General features: G+C 45.5%; 1 non-coding gene across 1 annotated transcript; it reads left to right on the plus strand.

Annotated features, from left to right (window-relative positions):
• The first annotated feature begins 7,679 nt into the window (after positions 1-7,679).
• Positions 7,680-7,786, plus strand: LOC122427912. Its single transcript, XR_006265603.1, has one exon. It is a non-coding gene; the product is annotated as a U6 spliceosomal RNA (small nuclear RNA).
• The last annotated feature ends 590 nt before the right edge of the window (positions 7,787-8,376 follow it).

Below are 8,376 nucleotides of genomic sequence, written 5' to 3' on the forward strand. Positions count from 1 at the left end.
CATCTCTAAAGGATAGAGAATCTCTCAGACTGGATTTTTAAAAGTCAGTCTATATTTTGTTCATAATTAATAGTAACACAAAAATATTGAAAGCAAAACATTAAAAAAATTAAGTTGGCATAGCAATATTAATGGCAGCAATAATGTTATTAATTAACAGTTATTTTCAAATAGACTTTTTGTTGCTGCTCAGTCGCCAAGTCATGTCCGACTCTTTCAGACCCCAGGGACTGCAATACATGTCTCCCCTACCCCTCACCATCTCCTGGAGTTTGCCGAAGTTCATGTCCACTGAATCAGTGATGCCATCCAACCATCTCATCCTCTGACTTTAAAGAGAAAAACAAACAAAAAAATGCAAACACTGTAGAGATAAAGAGAAATAACTGAATCTGAATCCCTTTAGCAACATAGTCTTGAAATCCATGATGCAAAATTGACAGAATTACAAGGAGAAATTAATAAAACTACCATTAGAATGGGAGATTTCCATTTACCTGTTACAGAAACTCAAAACTTAAAAAGTCAAAAATTGAATAAGAACATAAATCATAAATCGTTACAATAGAACTTATTATTAAGTCTTGATCAGAAGGTCATATATAAAATCTTGAACCCCAAACTGGAGAATACACATTCTTTTTAAGAACACATGACAAAATATTCACACAAGGAGACCATAAACCAAATCTCCAAAAAAGACCAACTATTTTTTTTTCATGTTCTCTGACCACAATGAAGTAAAACAAAACTTCTAACAAAAAGGTCCTAATATATCACACAGGGAACTATATTCAATATCCTGTGATAAACTGTAATGGAAAAGGATATTGAAAAAGAAGAGAGGTATATAATTGAATCAGTTTGCTGAACAGCAGAGATTGGCACAATATTGTAAATCAACTGTATCTCAATAAAAAAAAGAAATAAAACAAAACTTCAATTTCAAAAAGATAAACAAAATCTTTATTTGGCAACCTTCAAATGCTCTCTGAAATAATGTATAGGCCGAAGAAAAATAATTATGGTTATGAAAATAATATCTAACAATTAAAACAATACACATGAAAATGGATGCAGTGAAATCTCTCTGTTGGAAAATATATAATTTAAAATATACTGATAATAACATAAGACTGAATGTTAGTGAGATGCATATTCAATTTTAAAAATCAAGAGAACAGAGAAAGTAGAAGCATAAAAATAAAAGCAAAAATTAATAGTCTAGAGACTAACAATAATGGGAAAATTCCAAAGCTGGTTTCTAAGAAGATTACCGAACCTGACAAACTTTAAGGAAAGTAAAATAGCAAGATTCATTTAGGAAGGAAAAGTGGGGAAAAGGTGGCAGAAACACCCTTCATGGCAACTAGAGACAGTGTAGATACAACAAAAGCCTGAAGGAACAGCACGTCTTCAGGGGATCCAGCTCTCCCTCCCCTTTCCAGCTGGCTACAGGGCTCATGTCTTATTTATCTTTGTATCTTCAAAGGCTGGCAACCTGGTACAAAATAGATATTCAGTGGGTTTGTTATATATAACCAAGTCCTCTTCCTGAGTAGGCAGTCTGTGGCCCCAATATTGGAGCAAACAGTCCATGGACAGTTACCAACAACTGTGCAATGTCCCTATTTGTTCTTACTGTTACATAAAGCACCACAGTTTAGAAACTCCATAGTTAAAAATAACAATAATCAGAGTAAATTAAAGTTATCCTTATAATAATATTCATCTTCCTTACTTGGATGAGATTGGTCTGAATAACAGTGAGAAGGGGCAAGGATGCTACGGTGGTATTCATCACCCAGAACACCTGGAGGAGATCGTGTCCCATACGTGACCACTAGGCTCTCCCATACGTAACAACAAGGCTGTTAAGTGGGGAAGTGGGTTGGAAACCCATAGCTCATCATGACATCTGTGTCCAAGCTTCTATGTGGCCAAGAAAGCTGGACTGGCCAGGTGTTCATATCAGTCTCTGAAATCAAAGGAATTGGTCTCAGCTTTCACAAACACCATGCGGGCCGGGAGCAAGAACACTGCCAGGTTAGAATGTTTGTGGCTGAAAATGGAGCACTGCAAGGCTGACATATGCAGGACACCAAAGTTTAGGATCTCAGAAGTTGTAGAGAGGCCTCCTAAGCCCTTCCAAAAATGCCCTTTCCAGGCACTGAGGCCTGAACCGTTCCCTCATGGTGCTAAGGGGATCTTGGCTTTGTCCCCTAAGGAGTGTATGTGTGTGTGCTCAGTCACCAAGTTGTGTACGAATTTTTTGCGACCCCATGGACTTGTAGCCCACCAGGCTCCTCTGTCCATGGGATTTTCCAGGCAAGAATACTGGAGTACATTGCCCTTCCCTTCTCCAGGGGATCTTCTTGAGCCAGGGATCAAACTCCTTGTCTCCTGCATTGGCAGGCGGGTTCTTTATCATGGAGCCACCAGGAAGCCCCCCTAAGGAGAGGTCACCCTAAGGTTATCAGCCATTGCTAACCCTGAATTCAAGAATCAGAGTCTTTCCTGACAGGAAGATTACTAGGGGCGGGTTGGGTGGAGTGAGCTGAAGGCAGGAAGACAGGAGGGCACTGGCTGCCTGAGGCAAAGACAGGGAGTTCAAACTGCCTAGTGCCGAGTTCTGCCCGGGCCAGCCCTGGCGTAGGAGCTAAGGGAGAGTTCGCCAGGGGGATGGGGGTGGAGGAGGAGGAATGTGTTCCGGAAGCCCCAGCACAGCTGGAAGCCATGTGGCCTCTCTGGATTCTGGGCCAGGAGAAAAGTGGACCAGCAATCATGGGGTGGAGGGAGAAACACAGAGCATCTGGCTTTGCAAATTACAGCTTCCAGGGAAAGAGCTTCACGTGAGCGCGCTGTGGAACTGATACGAAGATGTAGGAATGCTCCCTACTATCACCCCATCAGTCCACCCACCATGTCAGCTCCACTCCAAAGTCTTTGAAGGTAAAGCCAGGCAACCCCGAAACAATAATAATCATTTGTAAGACACTTTACCATGTAGAGCAATCGCTCAGATATGTTATCTCCCATGAGCCTCACAACATCCTCTGGGAGAATGTATTTAAGACTGCTTTTATTTTGCAAAAGAGGAAACTGAGGCTCAGCAAAGATAAGAAACTAGGGACAGAGCTGGGACTTCTCACTCCAGACCCTGGAGGTTTAATGCCTTTGCTTCTCAAAGTGTGGTCCATGGACCAGCAGCATCAGCCCACTCTGGAAGCTTGTTAGAAATAAGAAATTTCAAACCCAGACTTGGTGAGTCAGAATCAGCATTTGAACAAGATCCTTAAGTGATTCACATTTTAACATTCACATTAAAATTTGAGGCATACTATGTTCACCAATGGGCTTCCTAGGTAGCATTAGCAGTAAAGAACAGCCTTGCCAATGCAGGAGATATGAGACGTGGGTTCAATCCCTGGGTGGGGAAGAGCCCCCAGAGTAGGAAATGGCAACCCATTCCAGTATTCTTGCTGGAGAATCCTGTGGACAGAGCAGCCTGGTGGGCTGCAGTCCATGGGGTTGGACAAGATTAAAGTGACTTAGCACACTTGTCCACCTTATCTGACCATTCTCGTAAACACCTGATGACCTACTTGAGTACTGAGGCTCCCACTCTGAGGGAGTTTCAGTATTTTAGAGCTGGAAGGACTTCTCTAAAGCACCTACACCTACTTCATCGTGGTACAGATGACGCTGACACATTCTGAAAGCAAGTCTCTAACAAAATAAGATAAAAATGCAAAAAATCTCTTTTGACTCAAAAGGCTTCCATTAAACCTGCCATCTTCCTATTTCTTTCTTTCTTTCTTTTTTTAATATTAATGTGGCTGCACCGGGTCTCAGTTGGAGCATGCAGTATGTCAGTATCCTGACGAGGGATTGAATCCAGACCCCCTGCATTGGGATTGCAGAATCTTAGCCACTGGACTACCAGGGAAGCCCCCTATTTCTTTACTTTAAATTCGTTTCCTATTTGGTGTTTATTACTCGGGGTTCTGTTATAAAAGCAGGTTTTCTTTGCCAATTTATGTGCAATTTAGGCTAATAGTAAACATCATCACAGTAACAATAACAGAAGCAATCATGGCCTTTTCTTTGTTTGGCATGTCCCATTTTTCCAGTGTTTTCTACCTATGGTTCAGTCACATGCTAGGCAGCTGTAGAAAACCAGCCTGCTATGAAAGTTCAGTTCTGGATAGTCTGGGACAATCACTGAGTTGGTTACAAATATAAATTAGATGTAATAACATGTGGAGAGATACACTTAATAATAATGTGTGGAGAGATATCTATATATCTACAAGGATGCAGGCCATGCTAAAAGAGTGTCTGTCAAGCACAAGTTCAGGGCTTTGGCAATTTTCTGGTTAATTTGCTAAGTCAGGAAGGCCAAACCAGATCCTTCAGGCCAGTGGCAGATTTTTGAACCTAAATATTCTGGTTTGGCTGTCTTCATTATAAAGTTAACCTGTTACTTGCCAAATCACTGCTTGATTCATGCTCTACTAAGGGGAAAGAAATTCTTACGTGAGTGTGAGCACACATGTTTTAACGTGTGATTTACATGGAACTTGGCTTGGGTCATTTGTTCTTTGAGATATCAATTCAAACATTCATCCCACAGGAGGTGGGAAATCCAAGGTCCCTCCCAGTACGTCTAGGAGTGGATATTGGCCTTAGGTCCCCCCACCCTGACCTCAGCCACTTTGCTCACTTCTGGCTCCAAGTTTGTGCTTCTGTGGGATTTTCTCTCTCATGTCTTGCCTCCTGTGGACATTTCCACTTTGTACTTGCATGGATTCGAGTATCAAATTCACTCCATTTTGCTTGATTTCTCCAAAACATCACTCACCAAGGTCAGTGGATGTAGCTAACTTGCCCTGTGAATGGAAAAGGAATAGAAGGCTGTTCTTTGCCACACAACAGAATAGCTCCTAATGCTGATTACTAGAATCTGTATCCTTAAAAAGTCTTCCAGTATTCTCTTTCCCTACATTCCTGCCAAGGGGAATTGTCTTCTACTTGGTGCTCCTACCATGCTGTGGCTCCTTCTTTATCCATCTGGCCTCTAAGCTAAACAGCCCTCACCCACAAACAAGCCTATCTCTCCCCAGTGTTCAATATGCTACAAAGGTCCGTATGGTCAAAGCTATGGTTTTTCTAGTAGTCATGTATGGATGTGAGAGTTGGACCATAAAGAAGGCTGAGCATTGAAGAAGTGATGCTTTTGAACTGTGATGTAGAAGTCTCTTGAGAGTCCCTTGGACTGCAAGAAGATCAAACCAGTCAATCCTAAAGGAAGTCAACCCTGAATATTCTTTGGAAGGACTGATGCTGAAGTTGAAGTGCCAATACTTTGGCCACTTGATGCGAAGAGCCAACTCACTGGAAAAGACCCTGATGCTGGGAAAGATTGAAGGCAAGAGGAGATGGGGGCGACAGAGGATGAGATGGTTGGATGGCATCGCTGGCTCAATGGACATGAGTTTGAGCAAACTGGGGGAGACAGTGAAGGACAGGGAAGCCTGGTGTGCTGCAAAGAGTCAGACACGGCTGAGTGACTGAACAACAACAATAAGCCATCTCATGCAAGGACTGCCTTCTAAGACTCAAACGGCACATCCTTAGTTGTGAGATTTGTTCAACAAAGGGCCAGAGGATGAATTCTGTGGATGTCAGCAACAGTGGGCTCCTTCCTGACACGCTCACCAACACCTTCCGTTACAGGATAGATAGATGGATGGCATCCAGGTGCTAGGGCATGTGTGTCAATGTATGTGCAAGCATGGCTGAGAGAATATATATGTGCAAGTGTGCATACATGTGACTATGTGTGTATTTGCACAGGTGGAGAGCAGCCCTATGAATTAGGTCAAATGTGACTAGGGAAATATGTAAAGCATGTGTCTAGACTCATTCCTTAGGTGTTGGAACCGATGCTGGGAAATCCCACATGTCAGTCCCATGAAGACTCAAGGAAGGGATTCCCCATACCCAAGCTACATCTCCTTGAAAATTATCAATTAATTGGGAAGCAATAGACAGACACAGGGCTTCCCTGGTAGCTCAGCTGGTAAAGAATCTGCCTGCAATGCGAGAGATCTTGGGTTCGATCCTTGGGTCAGGAAGATTCCCTGGAGGAGGGCATGGCAACCCACTCCAGTATTCTTGTATGGAGAATCCCCATGGACAGGGAAGCCTGGTGGGCTACAGTCCACAGGGTCACAAAGAGTCAGACATGACTGAGCAACTAAAGACAACACACACAGGGAGACACAAAGAAATAGATAGAGCCGTGCGGAGTTGGAAAGCCAGAAAAAGAGTTAGCTGAAACAAGGTCATCTTGGTTCTCAGAGACCTGGGCTCCATATACCACAAATGCCACTGGAAGAGACAAAGCTGGGAAGACGCTGCTAGTTCTTAGGCAGAGAAGACCCTGGGGAGGGTGAGCTGCACAGACCTCTGATGCCACAGGAGCCAAGTGGGGGACAGGCCTGGCCCTTCTGGAGGGAGGAGGAGGGCAAGGATACCTTCTTGGAGCCCAACCTGACTGGGGCTGAGACCTGGGGTTTCCAAGCAAAGCAATATGCTGCTGTTGCTGCTAAGTCGCTTCAGTCGTGTCCGACTCTGTGCGACCCCATAGACGGCAGCCCACCAGGCTCCCCCATCCCTGGGATTCTCCAGGCAAGAACACTGGAGTGGGTTGCCATTGCCTTCTCCAATGCGTGAAAGTGAAGTTGCTCAGTCGTGTCCGACTCTTCGCGACCCCATGGACTGCAGCCTACCAGGCTCCTCCGTTCACGGGATTTTCCAGGCAAGAGTAATGTGAGCCCACCTATAGCCCCAGACTAGGAAGGATCTGAGACTCTTGGGATGGGCGGGGGTCAGGGTAGGGCTAGCATTTCACCAGCCCCTTCTCCTATACTGCTCATATTCCCCAGACCTTGGAATCCTCTGAGGGACGGAGGACAAAATGTTTAATGTCACTGGGAGAGGCTGGTGAGGCCAGGACACCCCTGGACACGTGCTGGTGGCCGGTTCCATCCTGAGTCCAGGCAGATCCCCTAGGCTTGGGTGTAAAGAAACTGCTGGAAGTTTGTGCTCCACCACCTGTGGCAGGCAGCATTGTCCCAGGGAGTCCCCCCTTCACTCGTCTCCTCCAGCCCCACAGACTAACCTGGCTTTGCCAGCTGAGACCTAGAGGGCTAGTGTGAACGGGACAGTGTGGAAAGCCTCTCTGAGGAGGTGACACTCAGGCCAACGGACAGGATGAGAATGGGGTGGGCTGTTGGAGGGGGAGGGGCAGGCAGGGGGAGTGGAAGTTCTAGGCCCTGAGGCAGAAAAAGAACTTCAACCTTTAGGAACTGAAAGAGCCAAGTGCCTGGTCAGTAAGGAGGGCAGAAGATGAAGCTGGGGACATGGGGGAAGTCCAGAATTACTCAGGACCTGCGTTATAGTCTACAGTAACACACACACACACACTCTGAAAGGTTTGTGGGGAAAGGCTACTATGGTCTGAATGATGATTCTTAATGCTCATGGGGACTGAAATGGAGGAGTCCCAAGTTGGAAGCAGGGGACTAGTCATGAGGGTAGAGTCCAAGTAAGGAGAAGAGGGTAATTTAGAAGAAACTGCGGTGGTCATGGCAATTAAGAGAAATGGTGGAGTGCTCGCTTCGGCAGCACATATACTAAAATTGGAACGATACAAAGAAGATTAGCATGGCCCCTGCGCAAGGATGACACGCAGATTCGTGAAGCGTTCCATATTTAAAAAAAAAAAAAAGAGAAATGGTGGGATTAGCAGTACACTTTGGAGGCAGGGTTTGCTGGACCTGATGATAATATGGATGTGGAAGGTGAGGAGGAATCAAGGACCACAGTCCTTAGCAATGAGGAAGGCGGAGGTGACATAGGCAAGCCTGGGGGTGTACGTAGCAGGTGAGAATCCCGAGTTCTTGTCAAGACAGGTTAAGCTCAAAATGACCAGGCACCTCAGGCAGGAATGTCACGTGGGACCTGCCTCTGGAAATCGGGCCTCCAATGGGAGGACAGGGCCAGTCAGACATGTGGACTTGCCACCTTGTGGGTGGTAGGTACAGCCATGGAAACCTACAGAGAGGAGCCCCAGACCAAGTCCAAGGGCACTGACTTTAGAGTCACTTTGAAGCCACCACCGGGGCAGGAAGAAAACCAGGAGAGCACCGTGTGGGGAAGCCGGGAGAGGGAAGGGTTTCAGGGTGGGGTCAGCTGAGTTAAAGCAGCTGAGACAGAGGAAGCCTGTGAGGTGAGAGTCTGGTGAATTTATTATGAATGGTGGCAGGCAGAAGTCAGGCTGGAGGGTGTGGCGAAGAGGGGATGGCT

The sequence above is a fragment of the Cervus canadensis genome, chromosome 25, assembly GCF_019320065.1.
Source record: "Cervus canadensis isolate Bull #8, Minnesota chromosome 25, ASM1932006v1, whole genome shotgun sequence".
Taxonomy (NCBI): domain Eukaryota; kingdom Metazoa; phylum Chordata; class Mammalia; order Artiodactyla; family Cervidae; genus Cervus; species Cervus canadensis.